Consider the following 22691-nt stretch of genomic DNA (forward strand, 5'->3'; position numbering starts at 1 on the left):
ATAAGCAATGAAGTAAACTGTTAGCATATAGCAATCATGAAAAGTTTTTGCAGTTTATTGGTATAGACTATAGACATGTGTATAATCTTAATCATTGTCATGAATTCTGAAGCAATCAATCAAGTGAAATTTATGCATCTCCTAAGATGGTTTATCCATTTACTCTAGTTGTTTGAGCATCTTCTAGCAATCTCTTAATTCTTAATACCCATTATTCGTTATGCTTGCAAAGATCTTGGGAGACAAGTGATAAAGCTGATCTGCACAAGACAAAGATCAATAAATAGTTAGCAACAATGGCAGACTATCACTTTGTCTACAAAGATATTGAAGGAGTATCAACTCGATGGGATGATATTCAAAGAAAACTCGGGAACTTACCTCCCAAACCCCTACCTTCAAACCTGATCCTTTCACTGCCACAGAAGATGAAGATTCCAAACCTAAAACCAAATCATGGATCGATAACAAGATAGAAGAAGAACTCGAAGATTTAAAGTATGATCTTGATGACAATCGTTTCCTCGAAGAATACAGGTAGTTTCAACTCCCTCAATCCTAATCTCATTTTATGAGGACATTAAACTTCATGTGAGATTTTCATGGTTTCATTTTCTTTTATGTTCTTGAAGGAGAAAGAGGTTAGCAGAGATGAAGCAAACGGTGAAAGTTGCAAAGTTTGGGTCAGATATTCCCATTTCTAGATCCGATTTTGTGCGTGAGGTATCACAAGCTCCATCTGATGTGTGGGTGGTTGTTATTCTATACAAAGATGGGTAATCACTAATTCACTACTATCTTGTTTGATATTGATTATCAATTGATTTTGATTATATGGTTGTTAATGGGAACTTGTGATTGAATTGGTACCCTGAGTGTGGTGCTCTAATGCAGTGTGTGGAAGAACTGACAACAATGTATTCAGCTACAAAATTTTTCAAGATTATATCAACTGATTGCTTTCCTAATTATCCAGATTGTAATATTCCCACTGTGTTGTTGTTGTAGTGAAGGCAAATTATGTTGGGTTGCATACTTTTGGTAGGAGATGCAATCTATAAAGTGTTGCTATGATTTTATGCCAATCAGATCCTATTCTTAATGATGGACTCAATCGCGAAGCTTCTAGAGAAGCTGTTCTGGAAGGAGTGAGGAAAAGGTTTATAGAGAAAGTGGTTACATTGCATGAAAATAATGATGATGGGTCTTCAAGTGATTAACGTTGTGTTGTTTTCTTAATGTTTTATGTTAAAGTATAATAGGTTTTGTTTAGTAACATTATCTGAGATTTTATCCACTTTTAGATCTGTTTGTTTGTTTGGCTTTCTTTTGCTTTGTCTATGTTATTATGCAACTGCTCTTTCAAGTTTTGATGTTAGCCTTGCAAAGGAATATTGCTTTTTGGGCCTCCTGGGAAGACACTTGTTGCCAAAGCACATGCAAATGAAGCAGGTGCTAGTGTCTAAGGCTGCAACTATATTAGGCAAATATTTGACCCGGTTGTGCATGGTCCTTTTGGGTTGCCTTCACCATAGCAACATGATAGGATGATTTATTAAGAGAGAGTAAATATTATTAATATATTATGAGAATAATATAAAGAATAATATATTGTTATTTGATTAATATAAGTCATAAAATTAATTAGAATTCATTTGGTGACTTAAAGAGATTAATTAAATAAAGGGGTATAAACTGTCAATTCTTTGATAGTTAAACTTTAGACTGTAAATCCATATAGATATGGATTGGACGAATTCTAGAAGCTAAAGGATAGCTAAATTCGTCCAAGGCTTATCTATGGAAAGGATTTGGATAGCCTTAAGAGAAGATTATCCAATTAGGGTTTAGGTTGTAACCCTTAAGGAGTCTACAAGTATAAATAGACCCCATGGCTAAGGGAAATCGACACCTCTCCTAAAGTAAGAGAACCCTGGCTGATTTCCTCCCCTCTCCTCTCGCCTAAATCATCTTTCTTGCTATTGGTGTTTGTAAGCCATTAGAGGAGTGACATTTGTGACTCTAGAAGCTCCAAGACCTCAAGATCAACAAGGAACTCAAAGGTATGGTTCTAGATCTGTTTCAATGTTGTTATTTAACCTAATTAGCCATTGGAAGTCTTGGATTCAAAGCATGTTTAATTAGAAAGCCTAGATCTAAGCATTAGGGTTTTGCATGCGCACATAGGAAACTTCTTATTGCTAAAACCCATCAGTGGTATCAGAGCCTAGCTTGGGTTTCTTTAAATTGTTGCTTGATTAACTGAAACAAACCTGCAAAATTCGATTTTTTGGTTTCTGAGTCATGGACTCGGCGAGTTCCAAAGTGGACTCGGCGAGTCCCTTTGTGCACTCGGCGAGTCCAGGCGTCAGGAATGGTCAGATTCGGGATTTTTTCATAATTATCTTATGGAAACTTACCTTAATCATAATAGATCAATCTAAATCCGATTTTTTGATATATATATATATATATATATATATATATATATATATATATATATATATATATGACTATTATCTTGATCTAGTTAAAGGTATTTATCAACTAATAAAATATTTAATTTCCTTATATGATAATTAATTAATTATTTTAATTATTTTGGTAATTATCTTTCAAAGAAATCTTGAATAAAATCAAATATAGATAATTAGGATATTAATTGTTAATTGGAATTATTTGTTATTTGATCCTCCATGTTTTAAAATGTTTAAAACTTACCCACAAGTTTTGAAATTTATATTTGTGATTAAAAGTTTAATTTAGACAACTTAAATTTCAAACCCTAGATTTTAAAAGTTTTAAAATACAACCCTATACTAATATGATATTACTAGAATATTATATATATATATATATATGTATATATATATGTGTATATATATATATATATATATATATATATATATATATATATATATATATATATATATATATATATAACTAAATGCTTGTCTTACCGTTAGTAGGCCTCATTCACGAAGCCGATCTATAAGGTGGGTATAAGGTTGCTGCCTATAAAATGGCGCTTAATGGGTGTACACTCACACCCACCGCTTGCTTGATCGGTGGAGGGTCGTTAGCCGAACGGGTAGGATAGGGCAACCTCATCCTCTCATTAAAAGTATAATAAGTAATACAAAGTAACTACACATATTTTAAAATTTCCCAATCTTAGTTACTTTAGGAAAAGTGAATTGATGCAATCCCATGAAATTACACTTTGCACCCTTGCTAAGAAGTTAGTGGAGCGTGTGTGGTTTACCGGCACACTAATTGGTTCTAAGCAAAGGTGGCAAAGGGTGATTCATTGTTTATCATAGTTCGATGGAGCGTGTATGGTATACCGGCACATCGAATAGGTGATCGTTACAATGAAGCACCATGTGAATTTGCATGGTAATTCACACCCGCTTTGTGATCCTCGGTATCCCAGTCACAAACAAGGGGGCATATCGAGATTTAAACATGCCATTGAATAGTTTCAATGAATCTCATCCGAACCTAGGAATTCTCAATACACTTAGGCCTAATAGTTTAAGTTTTGTGATAGAGATTTAGTGAATCGTCATTCACTTACCTTCAATTTATTTGCATGTTAGATTACGGCATCCCTCTTCTAGTATGTAAATGTTATTGTTGGATCCTAGCCCTAATTTTTCTTATTGGGTGATAATTAGGGATTCTTATTGTAATCTATCTTTTTCCTCTTCCTTTGTAGATGTCGAACGCAAACAACGCTGCTGCTAGTTCTTTAACGTTGATGAGCCTTTGCCAAATGGTCACCTTCGATGGAACGAACTTTAGCAAATGGATAAGATATATTCGCACCATTGCTCGCTATGAGGATAAGGAGTATGTCCTCGATGAGAAGCTCGAGAAAATCAACCCCGAAATCGCTACTCCGGCCGAAATCACCGCTTTTGAGACTCATGAGCGAGATGCAACGAAGGTACATTGCATCATGATTGCCACCATGAACTCCGAATTCCAAAAGTCCTACGAGGACATGTACCCGTTCGAGATGCATCCAGACTTATTGGAGAGATACCACCAAAATGCGAGACAAGAGCGTTATGAGATTTTCACCAACATGATTTCCGCTAAGATGGGTCATGGAGAATCTATTACCGTGCACCTGCAAAAGATGCAAAGGTATGTCGACCGCCTTCGCAAGTTAAATGTTGACTTCGGTGAAGACTTGGCGATCGACATGGTGCTTCACTCTTTGCCTCCGATGTACAACCAATTTAGGATGACCTACCACATGAACAAAGAAGAGGTCACCCTAAGCAAACTCCAAGGTCTTTTGAGGGTCGCCGAGAGCAACTTCAAAGACAAGTCTGTTGCACCTACTCCCAATCCACCTACTGCTCCTGTCTTGGGTATTGGTCAAGGAAAGGGAAAGAAGAGGAAGGCTTCATTGAAGAACTATCGCAAGGTCAAAGCCCGAGATGGTGCCTCTTCTAGTGGGACCAAAGTTGATCCCGCCAAGCCCTATCCTAACCCGAAGGAGGCAGAGTGCCACCACTGCCACAAGATAGGACATTGGAAGAGAAGCTGCCCAGAGTACCTGCAAGTAATCAAAGAAGGAAAGATCAAGCCATCTTTCGCAGGTATATACACAATTAAATCTAACGATTCTAATCATGCTATTTCTTGGGTTCTTGATACCGGTTGTGGTTATCACATTTGTTCAAATGTGCAGGGACTAAGAAGAAGTAGGGATGTGGAGCAAGGAAGGATCAATCTAATCATGGGGAATAGAAGATCGTCGCCTGTGACCAAGATTGGAGTGTATTCTTTAGTGCTTAGGAATAATTTGGTTTTAGATTTGAACAATTGTTGCTATTCGCCAGAAATGGCTAGAAACATCATTTCATTTCATGGTTTATATAGACAAGGATTTAGATTTTCTTTTAATAATGAGAATGGTTCTATTTTGGCTTATCTAAATGGTGTCTTTTACTTTGAAGCTATACCATGTAATGAAATATATGAAACTGTTATGATTTTTGATAACTTAGGAAATGATGTTTTGAATATAGATTCTTCCACTAGTATGGATAAAGCATCCTTGTGGCATTGTCGTCTTGGACATGTCAACAAGAAACGCATAGCCCAACTCCAAAAGCATGGAGTGTTGGAGTCATTCGATCTTAGGGAAGATGACACATGCGAGTCTTGTTTACTTGGAAAGATGACTAAATCACCTTTCACGAGTACGTGTGACAGGGGTGAGGGTCTATTGGACCTAATACATACCGATGTATGTGGACCGTTTAGATCAACCACGAAGGATGGGAACCGCTTCTACGTGACTTTTACCGATGATTATAGTAGATATAGGTATATCTATCTAATCAAGCAAAAGTCAGAAACCTTTGAAAAGTTCAAAGAGTTCAAAAATGAAGTGGAGAATCAATTGTGCAGGAAAAATCAAGATGCTTCGATCCGATCGACGAGGAGAGTACCTAAGTCTTGAATTCCACGATTATCTCAAGGAGTGTGGAATAGTTTCGCAATTGACGCCTCCTAGGACACCGCAGTTGAATGGTGTGGCAGAAAGGCATAATCGAACCCTATTGGATATTGTTCGCTCTATGATGAGTCGTGCTTCACTACCTATCTCTTTTTGGGGGTATGCCTTAGAGACTGCCGCCCATATCCTTAACCGAGTCCCTACTAAGAAGGTTGCCAAAACACCTCACGAGATGTGGACAGGGAAAGCTCCCTCGTTGGCACATATCAAGGTTTGGGGTTGCGAGGCTTTCGTAAGACGAGATACTCACGACAAGCTCGAACCTCGAAGTGAGCGATGTATTTTCATCGGCTACCCGCAGACATCCTTTGGATATCTCTTCTATAGACCGAAGGACAATGTTGTCTTCGTTGCGAGGAGAGGAGTTTTCCGAGAGCGAGAACTCATAAGCCAAGGAGACAGTGGGAGGCAAATCGAACTTGAAGAGATTCAAGCGTCGATAGATGAAGGAACCTCTACCGCTGGCACTCAACCCGAGGAGGAAACTCCGGTTGAACCGATTGACGAGTCCTTACCTCTTAGACGTTCCGATAGAGTTAGAGTTCATCCCCAGTTTTATGGATTTCATATTACTACCGAAGGGGACACGTATATTAGTGATGGTACACTAATAAATCTTGATGAACCTAATAGCTATAAGGAAGCCGTGGCAGGCCCGGAGTCTACAAAGTGGAAAGAGGCAATGGATAGCGAGATCCAATCCATGTATGATAACCAAGTTTGGAATTTGGTTGACTATGTGCCCGGACGTAAGACCGTTGGGTGCAAGTTGATCTTCAAGAAGAAGACCGACGTGGATGGAAACGTGCACACATATAAAGCGTGATTGGTTGCGAAGGGCTTTACTCAAACTCCCGGAGTTGACTATGATGAGACCTTCTCACCAGTTGCGAAGATTAAATCTATTAGAGTGATGCTAGCAATTGCCGCATTTCATGATTATGAGATTTAGAAAATGGATGTCAAGACCGCTTTCCTTAACGGAAAGTTGGCTGAGGATGTTTACATGGCTCAGCTAGAGGGGTTTGTGGATCCGAAGCATCCGAATAGAGTGTGTAAGCTTGAGAGTCCATTTATGGACTTAAGCAAGCATCTCGCAGATGGAATCTTTGCTTCGATGAGAAAGTCAAAGAGTTTGGATTTGTATGAAGCGAAGACGAATCTTGTGTATATGTCAAAGCCAGTGGGAGTATAGTAAGCTTCCTCGTTCTATATGTCGATGACATATTACTCATAGGAAACGACATCCCAACTCTGCAGGAGGTTATGTCCTGGCTCGGGAAGTGCTTCGCTATGAAGGACCTCGGAGAGGCTTCTTACATTTTGGGAATATGGATAGTAAGAGAAAGAAGTAAGAGACTAATTGGATTTAGTCAGAATACTTACCTAGAGAAGGTACTAAAACATTTTAGTATGGAAAACTCGAAGAAGGGAGAATTACCGATACAAAGTAATGCCAAGTTGAGTAAGACTCAAAGTCCGAGTACTGAAGCTGAGATACCAGAAATGAGCCGAGTACCATACGCTTCCGCAGTTGGCTCAATCATGTACGCTATGACTTGTACTCGCCCTGATGTAGCCTTTGCTTTGAGCATGGTTAGTAGATATCAAGGGAATCCTGGCAGAGCACATTGGATTGCAGTGAAGAACATCCTTAAGTACCTTCGGAGGACGAAGGAATGGTTCTTAGTCCTCGGAGGGAGTGATGACTTGAAGGTGTGAGGGTATAGTGATGCTAGTTTTCAGACCGACAGGGACAACTACTGTTCGCAGTCGGGCTAGGTCTTTACCCTAAATGGAGGAGCAGTGACATGGAAGAGTTCCAAGCAGGAGACCGTAGCTGATTCAACATGCGAATCAGAGTACATTGCAGCGAGCGAAGCGTCGAAGGAGGCAATATGGGTAAAGAACTTCATCGGTGATCTTGGAGTTGTACCTGCCATAAAGGAGCCCATGGAGATTTTCTGTGATAACGAAGGAGCGGTTTCCTTGACCAAGGAACCGAGGGATCATGGTAGATCAAGACATATCGATAGAAAATATCACTTCATCAGACATCGTGTAGAAGAAGGACAACTCGTAGTGAAGAGGATATCATCAGAAGATAACCCAGTAGATCCGCTTACGAAGGGACTGAGTAGGGTTAAGCACTTGCAGCATGCTAGGAGTATTGGGCTGAAGGATGATATTAGCATAGATTAGATAGTATTAGAAACGTGTAATAGATAAATGTAATTAACATTTGATGATTAAATAAAGGAGTGTTATTTATGAGTAATGTTACTATCTTATGTTAATTGTTTAACTATTGTTTCACTTTGCATGTTTTGACTTCCAGAATAATTAAGTTTATTAAGAATAATCGAATTGTTCAAATCGTCCACAATCGTTCATATGTTGGAAGTAGATATGAATGAAGATTGTCATGAATTGGCGTGTAGAATGTCTAAATGGTGTTAGACATAGCAAAGGGTTGCTACAAAGTTCATGAGTGCTTATGAACTAGTTTTGAGCATTGGAACAAACCCGCGCTTGCTGGAATCACCTTATGGAATATGATATAAAAGGTGATCGCAAGACGATAATATCATATAGTCTTAAAACCTAGATATATGGTTTTTTATTTGTTAATTGATTGTACATTGATAATGCGAAAACGCATCAGTAACTCGGTGTTATAAAACGTATTGTTGTGTATAGTTGGTTAATGAATAAGTAAATGCATATAAGTCGAAGTTTATCTGTAACTTTTATCTGAGAAGGTAAAAGCGATATCTCGGCCGCTCGATGATTTGATTTGACTTATGTGCCGGGCCCGGTCAGAACTGAATTGATGTGTTCGATTAAGTTCTATGTCAAATAAATCAGAGATCGAGAAACCTAAATGCTTGACTAACCATTCCATAGGATTGTCAGCATGATATCTAACAGAGGACTGTTTGATCCCTTATCTAAAGGACAAGATTGATTAGATCAGAGTTTGACAGCGTCTTTGAGAGCTACGATTGCAAACTGAATTGTACTTGTGTATATAGTTACTAGACTTATCCAAGTGGGAGACTGATGGAATAGTGTCTAAGGCTGCAACTATATTAGGCAAGTATTTGACCCGGTTGTACATGATCCTTTTGGGTTGCCTTCACCATAGCAACTTGATAGGATGATTTATTAAGAGAGAGTAAATATTATTAATATATTATGAGAATAATATAAAGAATAATATATTGTTATTTGATTAATATAAGTCATAAAATTAATTAGAATTAATTTGGTGACTTAAAGAGATTAATTAAATAAAGGGGTGTAAACTGTCAATTGTTTGATAGTTAAGCTTTAGACTGTAAATCCATATAGATATGGATTGGACGAATTCTAGAAGCTAAAGGATAGCTAAATTCGTCCAAGGCTTATCTATGGAAAGGATTTGGATAGCCTTGAGAGAAGATTATCCAATTAGGGTTTAGGTTGTAACCCTTAAGGAGTCTACAAGTATAAATAGACCCCATGGCTAAGGGAAATCGGCACCTCTCCTAAAGTAAGAGAACCCTGGCTGATTTCCTCCCCTCTCCTCTCTCCTAAATCATCTTTCTTGCTATTGGTGTTTGTAAGCCATTAGAGGAGTGACATTTGTGACTCTAGAAGCTCCAAGACCTCAAGATCAACAAGGAACTCAAAGGTATGGTTCTAGATCTGTTTCAATGTTGTTATTTAACCTAATTAGCCATTGGAAGTCTTCGATTCAAAGCATGTTTAATTAGAAAGCCTAGATCCAAGCATTAGGGTTTTGCATGCGCACATAGGAAAGTGCTTATGGCTAAAACCCATCAAACTTCATCTACATAACTGGTTCCACGCTTACATCTAAGGTACTATACTTACATTTCTCCACTCCCCACCTATACATATTTTTTTCACAGTTCTCTAGTGATATTCTTCCTTGTGTCATGGAATGATTGGCTCCTATCTTGTTTTTTTTTTTTTTTTTTTTTTTTTTTTTTTTTTTTTTGATATTTATACGCAATTTTTTTTTCATGAAATAAACATTTTAATATTTTATAATCTACATGTGTTTTAAATTTTAATATTTTATACATGTATGGGCTGTATTGAAGCCTGGATTCATGGCAAAAGGTATTTTACTACATGTGTATTAAACTTTAACATTTTATAACATAGATTGATGATGCTTGAAGTCTTTCTGAATACTAATGTGTTGATGATGAAAATAGGTATCATGTGAAAACAGAAGCATAAGAATAAGTAGAAACAAGAAGGTGCCCCTTAATAGCATCATAGTATTAGGTTATATAATTAGGGAAAACCTCGTAATAAAAATGTAGAATTAGATCCCTTTAATATCAATGTATTGCAATTTTTTGACATGATGTTATTAAATGAAATTGATTGTTTTGGTATACATTTACTTATATATTTTTGTATTATACGTAAATAAGTATCGTAAACACGCATCGTAAATGCATATCGTAAATGGTTACTGAAATTTATGACATGCAAATGCGTGTCATCTTCATTTATGACAGGGGCTTCCTTGATACGCATTGCATGTCTTAAACACGTGCGTCGTAAGGTTACGAAACGCAAATGCGTGTCGTCTTCCTTTATGACAGGGCCTTCCTTAATACGCATTATGTGTCGTAAATACGAGTAGTAAACGCGTGTCATAATTGCGCGTCGTAAATAGACGATGCGCAAAAGCGTGTCGTCTCTCGTTATGACAAGGCCTTCATTGACACACATTTGCGCGTTGTCTGAGCGTTTTACGACACGCAATGCGCGTCGTAAAAGGCTGTTTTTCTAGTAGTGCGAGTCCGGAAACTTTTTCATCAATCTTAGAGTTGAGTCTGGCCATGGAAGTCTCTATTGTATCAACTTTCTTCATTTTGTCAGAACGTTTAACTGAATTTCGAGGAGGGAAAATGGATCAATCTAGTTTCCTACAGATGATCTGGTGTTCGGCGTAGAATCTTGAGGATTTGCTTTGTTGGGTTCCGGATTTAGTGGTGGTTCGGATGGGCCAGGCTTGGTTGTTGCAGCATCATCTTGTTATTTAGGAGTTGATTCTGTTTCAACATTAGGGTTAATTTGTGCTTGATCATCTACATCGATTTCTTCATCTAGAGGCTCTGAGGAAGAGGAAGAGCATCCAAAATCGAAACTTGGTTTGGATGAGGATGGCTTGGACTGAAAACAAACTGAAGGTGGCACAGGAGTGTCAGCAACAGAAGTACCGTCATCATTAAACATCACATCTTCTGAAAGTTCTTCATCCATATTTGAATGCATAAAATCATGCTATTGAGTCCTTGGAGTTCCTCCTAAAGTGAATTCCAAATCTGTGACATCATCGGTAGGAGCGACAAATGTCAAGTTGCTTTGAATGGCTCCTTCCTCACGGAAAGGAGAGTAACCTCAACATGAGATCAGGTGAGTTCCGGATGCCTCGAATGAGCCCTGTCAACATAATCTTCCCATAATGGGTCATTAGCACATGGTCGTCCTGTACCCTTACCGGGTATCAGACCAGCTGTGGCATCTAAGGATGGAGGGACAACTCCAGCCTCAGAATGCTTGGGGTCCGGAACATGGGCTTCGGACCGTGCCAGTGTAGAAGGAATTGCGATTGCAAATGTGACATGTGGGTTTGTTCCGCAGGGGGGGGGGGGGAGGAGGGCAAGGAAATTTGTTCAACACCGGCATCACCTTTTGGGTAAGTTTAGGGTGGATTGTGTGGTGACTCCCCATGTGTGTGTGCTTGTGTTTTTGAAACTCTGAAGGGTACTTCGAAAGAGTGGGTAGGTGGCGTACGCAGATAGCCAGAGTCAGCCAGAATGTCTTTGGCTCCTTCCTGTTGAATGGAAGAGCCAACTTTGGCTTTCTTTTTGGTTTTTGGTTTCGAAGGGGATGATTTTCGTTTGGCAGATTTCTTTATCTTTCCACTTGAGGAAACTGCTTTGGTCACTTCTGGAGTGGGCTCAATGGGGACATGAGTAGATTGTGTTGGGTTGTACACAATCAAAGTCTCCAAGTGATGTTTTAAGTGAATTGATCTGGAAGGAATGAAGGCCAACATGTGTTCTGGTAATCGTCTAATTGGTCTGAAAGAACTTTGGTCCGAAATACGATAGTGTTTAACAATTTTGAAAGAAGCATACACCGGAATTGGTTTGAACCTTTCATGGTAGAGTTGTTGGATCATCAGGGCTTGAAATTTCATTGGGCTTCCTCTTTATGGCGAATTTCTGGAAATCTTGCCATAGGACTTCAGGAAGATCGACAACATTGCACTTGCCAGAGAAGATGTGGTAGACGACATACAACCAGTCTTTGCGGATAGTGTCCGCACCTCCGTACTTCCTAGATAAGCCTCTAATGATGAAGTGCATCAAAACAGTCCAGAGACCTGAAACAGCTGACTTCTTGAAATTCTTTGATAGTGGGTTCTTGAACCTTGAAGTCGATGGGGTTTTCTTTTACTCTGATTGCCTTGAAAAATGTGGATTTGTATATTGGAACGATGTGATCACCGATAATCTTGGTCTCAAGAATATCATTTTGGATTTTGATCCTCTCGAATGCAGTGTGAAGAAGGTTAAGTAGGAGAGGTGGGTCTGGAACTTTGGTTAGTGGAATGGATATGGGATGATGAGAAAATGGGTTCATCAAAATCGATGGGATTAAGGGACAAGAGTTATGTTGTGTCCCGGAGGAAGGGTTCAGGTGACTGAGAGGACGACGATCCTTTGGAAGACTTCTTCTTAGCAATAGTTTTGGGGGCTTTGTCAGTGGTTTGAGCAATTTTGGAGGGAGATGAAGATGCCATTGTTGTAGGTAGATGATAGCTCAAAGAACACAAGAACACGGGAAGAAGAAGAATACTTTTGTTTTTTTTTGTGCGCGTAAAGGGTAAACTGAGGTATGAGGGGGTTTATATAGGTTAGGAAAACGGGTCAGGTTGGAAAGTAATGATGATATTCGGATAACGGAATGGGTCACATTAATTACGTTGCCATTTTCAGGTGAGTTGACCTATAAAGAATAAAGGTCCTATTGGCTCAAGTTGAAAAATAGAAACCGTCGTTTGGGTGATGTAATGTTCGCTTTTTCAGGTATGTGTGCAACGAGGTGCTAGTTTCAAGGGTGAGAGGATAGGTATCGTTAAAAAGTAACCGTTAGAAAAACATTTCACCATAAAAACCTTTAGACTTCAGCATGAGTTTTGATTTCAGAATAATGAGGTTCCGGAATATTTTGAAAACGATTTCTTATCATGACAAGTCCCCCGATGAAACCCAGAAGTTGTATCTTATCGAGTGGACTTATCAGCATCACGCTTCAAAAAGGGTTGTGATAATGTGGATGTATCGAAAGATGGATGAAATAGATTCTTATAGCCTATCCCTTGTCTTGTCTCCTGCTTACGTTCCAACTAGTAGTAAGCAGCTAACCTTCCTGCCCATCCGGGGTTATCTCTGCTCGGTTCCGCAATCAATCCTAGATCCATCCATTTGAGGGGGGTCAAATTATGTGCTCTTATAATTGCTTAGATAGAAGGGTTCAAAAATCGTATACTTTTTCGATGCCCTCTATCAGTGATAGTTTGAAGCACTACTTAGGGAGAAGAGAAAAGCCTGGGAAGGAACGAATAAAGCATCTGAGGTTAAAATGGTCCGAAGTTATTTTTGAAAATTTCGGAGTCAAGAGTCCGGAGAGAAATGTTAATGCAGTTCCGGAGCAAAAAAAATTATGAGATTCCGTAATGAGTTCTGGAATGTTTCGAGATGAAATTTGGAAAAGTTCCAAAGTGAAATTTGAAAAACTTCCGGAGTGAACTTTAAAAAACTTCCGGAGTGAAAAGAGTTCAATACCATTCCTAACTTGAATTCCTGGATGATCGTATGAAGTAAGTTTCGAGGTGAGTGTAGTACCAATCTGACTATATTGGTCATGAACATCATATGATAAGATGAGTTGTACAACGTAAAATTCCAAGAGATGGTTAGAGAAAATGAAACGTAAAATGACCCTATTTATTCTGAGAGGGAATACTTCCGAGAAAAAAAAATCATGTTCGGAACTAATTTTCTTTCTGATGTTGCCATCATAGATTGCTAGCCTCTTGAAGGAACTGAGGATCAAGCACCATCATACCCATTTTGTTCAGAAAACCATTGAATTTCGTTTCGTCTAATGCCTTAGTAAAGACTTCAGCAATTTCATCGTCAGATGGAACAAAAATAAGTTTGATGTTACCATTTAAAACATGATCTTTAATAAAATGGTATCATATGTTGATGTACCTCGTCATAGAGTGTTGAATTGGATTGTTTGAGATAGCAATGGCACTTTGAGAATGACAGTAGATTGGGATTTGTTGAAACTGGTAACCATAATCTAGGAGTTGAGATTTCATCTAGAGAACTTGAGATGTGCAACTAGCAACAACAATGTATTCCGCTTCGGCTGTTGAAAGTGCAATGCAGTTTTGTTCCTTAGATAATCAACTAACTAATCAACCACCTAAAAATTGACAGCCACCAGATGTGCTTTTTCTGTCCAATTGAAGACCGTCATAGTTTGAATCGGAATATGCTTGAAGGAGGAAACTCTCATTTGTTGGGTACCAGATTCCGAGATATTTTGTACCTTTGAGGTATCGGAATATTTGTTTTACGGCCAAAAGATGAGACACTTAGGATTGACTTGAAATCTGGCACACAAACATGTTGAAAACATGAGGTTCGGACGATTTGTTGTTAGATAGAGTAGGGGTCCAATCATCCTCTGTACTTCTTTTCATCAACTTTTACACCAGAAGGGTCCGAAAATATCTTGTGTCGAAAACCCATAGGTACCTTTGCTGAGGCACAGGTGTCCATTGAGTACTTTTTGAGGAGTTCTGAAATGTACTTCTCTTGATTAATCGAAATTCCTTTGTTGGTCTATTTAAGTTGAAGACCAAGGAAGAAACTCAATTCATGATTCACGCTCATTTGGAATCGATTGATCATTAATGTAGCAAAGTTGTTTACCATGGAAGAATCTGTGGATCCAAAAATGATATCATCAATGTATATTTGGACAAGCATGAGATGTTTTCCATTTGATCTTCGGAATAGAGTAGGATCAAGAATACCTCTTTGAAAACCTAAACACTTAAGAAAGTCGGTGAACATGCGTGAGGAGCTTGCTTGAGGCCATAAACTGCTTTCCGGAGTTTGTAGCAGTAGTTCGGATATGAGAGATTGAAAAAACCGGGAGGTTGTTGAAGATACACTTCAGTCTCAAGTTCACCATTTAGAAAGGCACTTTTAACATCCATCTGGTAAACCTTAAAGCCTTTAGGAGCAGAATAAGCAAGAAAGATTTTGATGGCTTCAAGACGTGCAACAGGAGTGAAGGTATCATCGTAGTCAAGCCCTTCGATCTGTGTGAATCCTCTAGCCACCAATCTTGTTTTATTCTGAATAATGACTCATGCATCGTCTAATTTGTTCCGAAACACCCATCTAGTACCAATAATGGGATGATTCTGAGGAGGAGGGACGAGAGTCCATACTTAATTTTTGTCGAATTCTGCCAATTCTTTTTGCATGGTTGAAATCCAATCAGCATGTTCTATTGCTTCTTTGATGTATTTGGGTTCAACCATTGAGATAAATGCCGAAAAATGACATTCATTTTGAACACTTGTGGTAGAACGAGTTTGTACACCAGCGTTTGGGTTTCCAATAACTTGGTTTGGAGGATGATCCTTAGTCCAAACATGTAGTCTCAGAAGCTCTTGTGCGACAGATGATCCAATATCAATAATGGGGTTGTGTTGCTCCCCCTGAATAGTTTGAACTTGTGGTTAATGCTCCCCCTGAACTTCTGAACCGGATAGGTTGACGTCATCATCAGGTGGGAAATCGAATAAATTTGCATCATCATCGATGTTGACAGGATTAGAGTCGAATTCAACAGTTGAATCCTGAAATCCATCCACTTTTGATTCATGGGAGGGTTGACCATTCTCCCTTTTAACCTAAGAAGGTTGAAACAGCTTCGAATCAAATGGAGAAAAACTAGATGTTGGACCGGAAACATTTTGGGAGACCGGAGCATTGGATGTGGTTTGTCTTGTTCGAGATTCCGAATCAAGAGCTGTTTCTGAGGGTCTGAACAAGGTTTCAAAGTCAATTTCATAGATTGTTTGCTGGTTCGGACATCATGGCACTGGAGCATCGGACTCCATGATGTGAGTTGTAACATAGGTTGGGCCAGAATTCTGAACAAAATTGTCATCAAAGGTAATGTCAAAACTATCTTCCAGAACACGAGTTCGCCGATTAAGAACTCGATAAGCCTTTGATCTAGCAGAGTATCCAAGAAAGATAGCTTCAGCAGCTTTGGTTTGGAACTTGGTAAGCTGATCATGGTTATTCTTGTTAAAGCATCTACACCTAAAAACGTGAAAAAAAAGAGATACTTGGCTTCCGACCGTTCATGGCTTCATACGATGTCTTATTGAGGCGTCGATTGATGATACTCCTATTCTAAGTAAAGCATGAACTAGAAACAACTTCAACCCAAAGATAGAGTGGAAGATTTGCAAAGTTAAGCATGGATTGAGTAGCTTCAACAAGTGTTCTATTACGTCGTTCGACTACACCATTTTGTTGTGGAGTGTATGGAGCAGAAAAGTTGCGATCAATACCCTTCTCGATGAGGAAGTTTTCAATGGTTGAATTAGTGAATTTCGAACCATTGTCACTTCGGATTCGCCTGACTGGTAGTTTGATGAGAACTTCAATTCCCTTGATAAAGTTGATGAGTTCGGAGGGTCCACACAAATCAATATGTAGAAGTTCTATTAGCTCCGAGATTGATTTTTCAATGATGATGGGATGACCATTCTTTGACTACTTTCCACACTCACATGCAGCACATAAATGATCATTTTCGAACTTAAGGAGTGGCAGACCTCGTACCATCTCACCGGAAACAAGATCATTCATATATATAAATTTAGATGAGCAAGCCTCCTATGCCATAACCAACTGACATCAGGAGCAACTTTTGATAGTAAGCAGAGCTGGGGCTTACCAATGATCATATTGATGTCAAGTGGATACATGTTCTTGTTACGATTTGACTTGATTAAGCATTCCTTCCGGTCTTCGAACATGACATAGTTATGTTTCTTGCAGAACTCAACTCGTAGATTTGCATCAATGAGTTGAGCCACATTTATCAAATTATGCTTCAAGTCAGCTACATATGCCACGTTTGAAATGGAGAAGTTGCCATTTGTAAGAATGCCATAACTTTGGATCTGAAAGTTGGAGTTGTTGCCATACGTCACATATCCAACATTTGATGATAGTTTGAGATCTCGTAGAAAGTCCTTCTGCCCCGTCATGTGCATGGAGCAAGCACTATCAATATATCATATTGTTTCTTGCTCTGAAGCATAGAGTGCCTACAAAATTAGTGAGTTGTGGAGTTTTTAGCCTCCGAGTTACATTTTGGGACAAAGGCACGAGTCTAGGCTTTGGTTGTGACTTATGATCAATAGATGGTTTAGAAGATTTGTTTCGAGATTCCTTAGGAAACAAACAAAAGGCCATGGTTCTTTCATCTATCTAATAGTCATACTCAATGACACGAGTATTTGGAACAACTTGTATAGGACATTCAACTTCCAAAGCAGTGGTGCCTTCCGGAGTCACAGTTTCATCAATGGAATTTTTTATTTTCCAAACAGGTTTTTGTTTCGAAGATTTTTGTGAAAATTTTTTCTTGGAAAATCTTTCTTTGTTCGATGGTACACTTGATTTGGAAAGCGATTCAAGTTTAAAAATTGTACCATCGGCTTTTTCTATAAAAACAGATGAAACAGTCCGAGGAGAGTTGGTTCGGACAAATGTAGTGCTTATAATAGGCTTTTACGGAGTGGGACTGACCACTTTCTTTTGTTCTACAGGACTGGAAGGGTTGAAAGGTCTCTTGAGGATCTTAGTGGGTGTGAAGGTGTTTTGACTCTTAGATGATGAATGGGTAGTCCGAGATACACTCTTTTAGGAGTTCTCAAGGAATCTAGAATTTTGTCTAGACTTAACTTCCTTTTTGTGAGCATTTCGGGCTTCTACCTTAGGTTCCACAATATATTTCCTATTCAGCATGGGTTTTCTTTTGGAGGTTTATCCTACTGAAGGGTTGTTGAACACAGGGTTAATTGGAACTTGTTTTGTTTTAGAAATCACTTGGGGTACAAACTCTCGTGAGATTGACGAAGCATGGACTTCACTATCTAACGATGCCCAAACACACTCTGAGAATTCAACTCCAGTTGTCTCCGAAAAAATTATTCAACAACACAGTTGTTCGGAGGGCTATAGTTAGGATTTTGAATGACAAAGTTTGGAATACCATAGTAGGGTTCCAAGGTCTAATTCAGGTCCAGGTTTGTCAGAGGCGGAAAATGTGTGGAATCGGGACACTTGACAACTATAGGTTGAAACTCAAGAATCAATGAAGCAAATTGGTAAGGTGTCTCAGGAAGGTGTGACAAAGGTGAGATAGGTGTGTCTGAATGTTTATTGTTTAGAATGTCTCCCATAAAATTTAGGTTTTGTAACTCCTTCAAGGGACTGGCAATGGGTCTCGGAAACTCGCTTCCGAGACCAGGAGCTATTGACCAAGGATGACGAAAATTGTGAGTCATCCGTTCATTTATCTCAAGAATGTCAATGGAATTATGCAAAGCATTTATTTTAGCATTAAGACGTTTGTTTTCAGAAATCAAAACATTTGTTTTCAGAAATCAAAACATTTGTTTCAAAATAAGTGATTTCACATTTGTCTTTAAGAATCATACATTCAACTTGTGACATTACAAGCTCTCGTTCTAAAGACTCTATTTTCAACTTCTTATCCTCAAAATGTAATCTAAGATGACTTAATTCACTTTCCTTCTTCTCACTGGCTTCTATGGCTTACTCATTCGCTTTGTAAATGATGTTCATGTCTGATTGGATATGGGTAAAATACGGTTCACAAAGAGGTAAGTCAAAATTATTATCAATAATCATAGATTTTACCTGTTGAACGATGCTTCTGCCAAGTGGATCGTTGGTAGCCTTGTAGCAATAATTTGGCTCAACATCTTCGTCATCTCTTTTCGACCCAGACAACCAGTAGCCTTCATCACATTCTATTTCTTGTTGACAAAAGCCTTTTCACTTTCTGCCATTTCTTGAGCTTGACGTGCATAGTAAGCAGAGTCCTTGATCTTGGGTTTCTGTGGGACTTCGGCTAAGCAATCTTTGGCAAAGTGATTTGCATGGCCATATTTGTGACATAAAATCTTGGGTTTTTCAGACTTCGGAGTCTGTGAGGATTCTGAGGTGTGATTTAGTGTAGGAAGGTTAGTCTTGTAGGATGGTGGGTTTTCTGAAGGTTTGTTGCAAGGTTGAAGATTCTTTTGGTGAGGTGCCTGGAAACGGTTTTTTTTGTGAGATGCTTGGAAACGATTGTTATATGGATGGTTAAAAGTGTCACACCCGAAAACCAGAACGGCGGAAACGTTCTGGGGTAGATGACGCCATGTCAAGTATCACAACATATGCAGTATAGTAATCAAAGTACAACAACCATTGCATTAATAGTAATAATTTTTACATAGGTTACATTTCATAGCAACATCAAAGTAATACATAAACTAATAATATAGATGCAGCTTGGTACTAGGCTGACTTCACAAAAGCTCCCGGGATATACCTGTATATCGATGACCTGAGAATACAAGTTATTTTGAAAGCGAGTATCAGCATTTTTATAATGCTGTTGAGTTCATAAGTATTTAATGACATTAGTATAAATACACATTGATATTGAAGATAACTTCATGAAAATGGTAGTTTAGAATCTACAGAGTATTAGAATTCTTTCCAGAAAATCCTATATTTTCTAAATAAAAGCAGTCTTCTACCAAGACCCGACAGATTTATGTTTTAAGGAGTAATTTTTCCCAAAATACTATCGTTACCAAAATACGGTATTGACTTTAAAGAAAATATGAGAATATCACAAGTAAAAATACTAGGGGAAAAATAACATATACCTCAGCAGTAATACTGCTGACTAAAGCAAAAGAAATCATAGACTCCAGGAGAGTATCGAATGAATGATACGCCTGGCTCAGTCTAACAAAAGGAAGCACAGACTCCAGACAATATCGAATGAACGATACAGCTAGCAAAGTCTAAAACAAGGAAATACAGACTCCAGACAGTATCGAATGAACGAAACAGCTAGCAAAGTCTAAAAAAAGGAAAATAGGTTAAAATGGTTTCAAAGATACCGTGTTAATTCTTGTTACCTTAAGGCCATGAATTATAAGGTAAACATAGAGGTACTCGTAACCATACTGATTGAAAATCGAATACTTGACGCCCTGCAAGCATCGGAATGAATGTGACATTTGTCACCCCTTGGCTTGGTCGGCTGGGGACTGTAGCTAGCAGTCAGGGTGTGGGAGTTTCTGTCCTGTATAGATCTATACACATAATGCCCGCTCTCCCTCCAGGAGACTCTGGTTACCAACTTGACAACGGGGAAATCCATGTCTTAAAGATGCATCACGTATTTCGAATTATATTAAAAGTATTGGAATAATGATATAGACTCACGAATGACCTGAATCCTTTGGAATTCTCCGTACTAGAAAGAGTAAATAGAATCTCCTAACTATTCCTATAATAGTTAGTAATGTTTCAGGTATATGAATGACGAATGGAAGGATGTCATTGTTACCCAAGGGAAGTGAACTGGTCGATGGAAACCTTTATGTCTATACATGTATACATGATATATAACTAATTTTTAAATGACCTTCGGACGGATAACCGATACCCACCAGACCACATCCCAACAGGGAAAAGGAAATAGGGCGAACTAGCCTTCCTAAGTCCTTTAAACATTATTTATATAACTATACAAGTATGGGCATGCATGTAACAAGATAAAAGCATAGAAGAAAACTTTGGTAAGACCTTTGGAAAACCTTTACACATAAGAGATTTACGACTTGATGTCATTTTGTAAAACAAGTTCAGAAAACCTTTGGAATCCTTTGAAAAACCTTTTATAAACAGCTTTGAAAATTATATCTATAAAACAGTTTAAGTGAAGAAAACGTTTGATAAGAAATTACGACTGGATGTATCTTTAGTAAATAAACTTTAAAAAAAACTTTGGATAACCTTTAATAATCTAAATGGATATTCATACTTTAACAAGATTCGAAAACATGATTTGGAAATCTTAAGCCGGATAAAACAGTTAAACATGCAAAATCTGTTTTGTAATACATTTACTAATCACATGTGATTTATCTAATAACTGTACAGTTCAACTTGTATTCCCCCCTATAAAAGCAGTTAAAATCAGTTAAAAGGTTATTTCAGGGGTATGAACTCACCTGGCGTGGGCGATTCGGATGAATGGACGGTATAGGACGCTAGGTGTTAAGCGAGGACTTGAACACACACTCGGATCCTATTTAACATATAATGATACATTTAAGTATCTAATTAGTCATTTAATAACTAATCAAGCAAGTTAGGATGTCCAACTACATGAAAACACTTTGCTACATGTGCTAGGAGTACTAAGGGTTGCATATAAGGAGAGTATGGACTCACATTGGAGTTTACTCCTGAAATGGTAATACCTAGGGGTGTTTACAGTTTTGGAACCATGTCCCCCATGATTTTACGGCCGTAAACTTAGGGGAATGGTGTATTTGTGTGCTTTGAGGCTTTATGCTTCACAAGGAAAGGTTCTAGGGTTGATTCAAGGGCTATGGAAGTGATTGGGGCTCAAAATGGACACTTTATGGAGTTAATGGTCCTTGGACCACTCCCTTGGGAGTTTATGACTGTAAACACATGAGTTTACGGTCGTAAACTCATGTTAGTCCATTTCTTTTGTGCTTTTGTGGTTCTAGGTCATGCATGCAAGGTTCTAGTCATTTATATGAGCATAGGAAGGTGTTAAGGGCACTTAAACACCTTGGAAAGGTGTTTACGGTTTTGGGAGATATTCTAAAACCATAAACTCATGTTTGTCCCTTCAATTCATGTTCTTGGGGTTCTTATATCATTCATATAAGGTTCCATCCCATTACACAAACATTAGAAGGCGTTAGGCGCATCTAAACATCCTTTGAGGGTGTTCACGGTTTTTGGGATGATCTCCCCAAACCGTAAACACATGTTTGCTTGGGAAATGGATGATTTTCGAGTGTTAAACTCATCAAGAAGGGATCTATGCTAGTTTTCAAGGCTTAGAATGAACCAAGGCACACTTTGGCACCCGATTTGGAGTTTACAGTCCAACAACACCTTGGACCGCAAACACCTTGTTCTTGGTGTTCTTCAAGGTTTTGACATGTAATCAAATCAAACAACTAGGTAGGAGAAGTATACTTACGTATAGGAAGCTTGAATGATCGATTTTGGTAGATTTGACGGGATGAATTTATGATAGTTGAGAGAGAATCCTTGGGTGTTCTTGAGGTGGGAGTTGGAAAAATGAGAGAAAATGACTAATTGTCATATTTATACCCTCGGGGGTTTGCGGTCAAAAACTCCGAGTTTTTGTCCGTAAATTCCAAATTTTTTGGAGTTTCGCGACTTACGCTAAACACGACAACTCCAATTTTACTTCCTTATTTTTGGTTCACTTGACGAATATTATTTAAAATATTCCAACGGGCTTAAATCTGATCTAAAATACTTTGGGATAAATTTGGCTAATTTTTGACGTGCTTAATTACGGCGTTAAAACAAACGAAAATTTCGCGTTGTCATATCATCCCCCCGTTAGAGGGAATTTCGTCCCGAAATTAGAGTTTAGGTAAGGAAGTAGGCATGAACAATCAAGTATGAGATGAGGGTACTTCCTTTTCGGCTGATCCTCGCGCTCCCAAGTGAAGTCAGGTCTTTGCTTGGCGATCTAGCGACCCTTGCCTAATGGAATGCGGGTTTGGTTCGTGATTCCTACAGGTTCCTCTATGAAGTTAGGGTGCCCAATGATCTCTATCAAGACAAGTGGAATTTCGAGAGTTACGTCGGGCAAGTAC

General features: G+C 38.5%; 1 pseudogene; it reads left to right on the top strand.

Moving 5' to 3' along the window:
• The first annotated feature begins 296 nt into the window (after positions 1–296).
• Positions 297–1261, top strand: LOC145090295 (uncharacterized; annotated as a pseudogene).
• The last annotated feature ends 21430 nt before the right edge of the window (positions 1262–22691 follow it).

The sequence above is a fragment of the Lactuca serriola genome, chromosome 2 (genome assembly GCF_051521515.1).
Source record: "Lactuca serriola cultivar US96UC23 chromosome 2, Lser_US96UC23_V15, whole genome shotgun sequence".
NCBI lineage: Eukaryota > Viridiplantae > Streptophyta > Magnoliopsida > Asterales > Asteraceae > Lactuca > Lactuca serriola.